Below are 4,619 nucleotides of genomic sequence, written 5' to 3'. Positions count from 1 at the left end.
AATATTTTCCTAATTTTTAGTAGTTGTTGTGAGTGTTGATATTCTCGAAAAAACTCACTGAGTTTCTGTAAAGTGAATTGGAATCACTAAACGATAGCTGAAGAGAGACTAAATGATCATGGAGTGACACTACACGATAGTTCACTCAGCTGGTCATCTTCTAAATGATCGTAGGGCTTTTGCTATACTATAGCTTGCCATCTTCTAAACGATAGAGGGTTTTTGGTTTCTGCAGAGTTCTTAAAGAAGTTCTTTGATGCATGAATAACTTATTCATCCTAACACTTCAATTTATAGAGCTTTCATCATGCAAATTCAAAGCTTGCATGAAGGCCAACTCCTACTTCATGGAGAAAATGGAATTGGATGAATAACGTGCCTTGCATCATAGTGGATGGAAATGTCCACTTTTGAATTTTCAAATTTGGTTTTGTTTTCAAATTTGTTTTGTAAAACTAATTTCCAAATAAAAATATTTTTTGAATTATTAGTTATATATATAAATTAATTCAATTAAATAATATTTATATAAAACTAATTATTTAAACATTTTAATTAATTTTGTTAATTTAATATCTAATATTAAATTAATAAAAGACCAATTCCATTATAATGAAATTAATTTTATATAATTAATATTTAAATCATATTTTAAACATTAATTGATTCTCCAATTTTATTTAATTACAATAAAATTAAACATTTCAATGGTATCGAATACAATAAATAGAAACCCAAAATGAATTTGAACATTTCAAATTCTATACCCTAATTTCAAATCTCATTAAGATTACTCAATTTACTAATCCAAATCACGAGCTAGTAGAGGGACCTTATGAACATATAGATCATGAGCTCCAACGACTTGTAATTAATTGGTTAAACTCTTTAAACCGAATTAATCACTATTCTTTAACTACCAAGACATTCGACTATAGCTCGTTAGTTGCACTCTCCTTATTGTAGATATATTTCTGTCGATTTTAACTATAATCAATAAGTCCATCCTTCACAGGTCGTTTGTATTTACAGTTGGGTCAAAGATTGTTATTTTATCCCAATAAACACATCTTGCCACTTAAGCTCCCACTGATCCTCCATTGAACAATTGATTTATAGTCCAACTTCTAAATCATAACCCTCTCTTCCATGAGAGGCAAGGCCACATTGTTCAAGACAAGACATCAGCGCTTAAGAGAACAACCCTTCTACTAACCCTAAATCGGGTAGGAGTGAATTCCATATTGCAAAGTTATGTCCCCACCATCCGATCTTATCCCCAAAATGGGAGGCTTATGAGCAGTGTAGTTGGACTACTCTCACATATGTAAATCAAAGGATAATCTCGAATAAATAGGAGTTCATAGTTAGCTCAGGATTAAGATCGAGTTATCCTAGGTCATTGAGTTTGAGATAGTCAGATTTAATAGTAAACGGTTTTTATAAAGAAAAGTGACTATTTTGAGGTTCGGTCTTATGCAAACTCATTGCATAGGATGTCCTCACTCACATACCTCTACATGAATGATTTTTGGATCACATCATTTGTATCAGTATACAAAATGGGCCGCATCTAATAGTGTCACCAGGATGAGGTACCCAATCTCATTTTTATACTTATAGACCATTTTGGCTACATACTAAAACTTGATCTATTTTTATGTCGCTACATAAAGTTAAAAATATATGCTATATCCATGGATTTATTTATTGGATTTTCATAGAAGGATGCAATATCAATAGTAATTTATTGAATAAAAAACTCAACAACATTTGTATTGATAAATAGAATATGTTAACAACATTTACGAATTGCGAGTTTAGGACATTCCCAATAATCTCCCACTTGGACTAATACTCAAGTGAGATAAACATATAAATATATAATGTTTATAATGTTGAGAAATAAAGAGAGATAAATACAATAAACTAGGGCATCCAAAATACCCTTTGTCATTCTCCCACTTACCCAAGATTATGTTGCTCGTAGTTCTAGTCCAACCAAGTGGCCTTCGAACACTTTAGACGAGAGGGCCTTCGTAAAAGGATCAGCCAGGTTGTCTTCTAAGGCTATCTGCTTGACTATCACGGCTCCTCGGTGTACGATCTATCTGATGGGATGATATATTTTTTCAATATGTTTTCCACGTTTGTGACTTCTAGGTTCCTTGGAATTAGCTACTGCACCACTATTGTCACAATACAGAGTAATGAGCAGGTGCATATTTGGAACAACTTTCAAATCTATCAAGAACTTACACAGCCACATTGCTTCTGTAGCAGCTTTGCATACAACTACATATTCTGCTTCCATCGTGGAGTCAGTTATACAACTTGGCTTAATGCTTCTCCACACTATAGCTCCTCCACACTATAGATTTCCTAGAATCTACATTAGTCTGAAAATCAGAATCAGTGTCTCCTGTAAGGATCAAATCCTTAGGTCCATACATAAGCATATAGTTCCTCGTTCTCTTGAGATACTTGAGGATGTTTTGATTGTTGTCTAATGACTATGACCTAGGTTAGATTGGAACCTGCTGATGATTCCAACTACAAAGCATATGTTAGGACGTATACATAGCATAGCGTACATTAGACTCCCAACTGCCGATGCATATAGAATTGCTTTCATTTCCTTAACTTCTTGAGGTGTCTTAGGATACTGTTCCTTTGATAGATGAGTTCCATGTCTAAAAGGTAACATACCATTTTTGGAATTTTGCATGTTATATCTCGACAACATTTTGTCAATAAAAGATGTCTGAGATAGTGTTAAGGTTTTATTCTTTCGATTTCGAAAAATCTGAATCCCAAGAACATATTGAGCATTTCCCAAATCTTTCATTTGGAACTGTGATGATAACCATCTCTTTATGTCAGCAAGGTAACTTGTCTCATTCCTAATGAGTAAGATATCATCAACATAAAGGTTCGTCAACATTCTGTTCAAAGCCATAATATTTGATTATAGTGTCAAATCTTATATTCTAGGATCTAGAAGCATGCTTTAACCCATAAATGGATTTCTTAAGCTTACAAAACTCTTGTTCTTGACCCTGTTTAATGAACCTTTCTGGTTGAGACATAAAAATACTTTCATCAAGATGGCCATTCAAAAAAACTGTCTTGACATCCATTTGCCATATTTCATAGTCATAATATGCGACAATGGATAAGAGTATTCTTATTGGGTTTATCACGACAACAAGAGAGAAGGTTTCTTCATAGTCAACCCCCTCTCTTTGGGTTAAACCTTTTGCCACGAGTTTGGCTTTCTAGGTTTGCACCTTGCCAGTTTGGTCTCTTTTCCTCTTGTAGATCCATTTACAACCTATAGGCTTAACCTTATGTGGTTGATCTACAAGATCCCAGATAGAATTAAAGTACATAGTCTCTATTTTTTACGTCCATGGCTTTTATCTATTGTTCCCTATCAACATCTTCTATTTCGTGTTTAAAGGTCAATGGATCTTCTAAGCCATCATCCAGTATGATGTCTTGAGTTTCTGTTAAACCCATAAAGTGTTCAGGTTGATGAACAATCCTCTCACTACGTCGAGGCATTCCCAACTCTTAAGAAGAATGTGATGGAGCAACAACCGTTGTTGATGGACCAGCTTCATCAACAACTTTTGTTTATTTATCTATAGTATCTTTGGTCATTTCTTTCAATATTAGTTGATTGCAAGGTTGATGAATTCTTATATAATCTTCTTCCAAGAATGTAGCATTTGTCGAAACAAATACTTTATCTTTTTGGGGATCATAAAACAATCCTCCTTTTGTTTCTTTTAGGTATTCAATAAAGAGGCATAACTTCAAATGTTGTTCCAATTTCTTAGGGTTTTGTATTGATAACTTGTAGAAATACAAGTTATTTATACCACCTTATCTAGATATTACAGTCAAAAGTTAGTAATTATGCACCAATTGTATGAAAATTAGCCTAGTGTTGCAATAATTATAAATGTTTGCGATTACACCCAATAACACCAAAAAGATGGAAGACAATCCGAACTTTAGTCTGTTTTACAGGAGACCAAGTCATTGCTTGCGCTCGAGGCTCACGAAAGACTAATCAATGCATCTCTGTCACATTGCGCCCGTCAATCAACAATGAAGAGACATTACCGCAATGGCGGTGCAATGCGACAGTCGATCCGAGAGTTGTGCTTCAACCGCATGCGGTAATAAGAACAAACATTGCATGCGAACCTATTATCGAAAGATGTAGATAAGCAACGCAAGAGCGGAGGATTGAGGCACATGTACATCTAATGGTTGTGAAGAATTGGCGGTTTGATTGCATAATAGAAGGAATAATATCCCTCCATCTTCAAAGTCACCATAAACATGAGTGGGACCACAAGGCCGGAGTCAAAGATCTGCACCTATAAATACCCCATTGATTTCAGAGAAAAGATATGCTACTTGATACGGGGCTAAGTGCTGCTAGATTGTAGAGAAAAGGTTGAGCTGAGTGCTTAAGAGAAGAAATTCGGGAAAAAGACGAGATAAGGCCAAGAGCTGAATCTCAAATCCAACCTACCAAACACCCAATCGGAAGCTTTGTGCAAAGATCCTTGCTACCGGTAGAGTAAGCCTGAGAGGGAAAC

The sequence above is a fragment of the Benincasa hispida genome, chromosome 8 (assembly GCF_009727055.1).
Source record: "Benincasa hispida cultivar B227 chromosome 8, ASM972705v1, whole genome shotgun sequence".
NCBI lineage: Eukaryota > Viridiplantae > Streptophyta > Magnoliopsida > Cucurbitales > Cucurbitaceae > Benincasa > Benincasa hispida.
Note: the sequence above shows the minus strand (reverse complement) of the source record.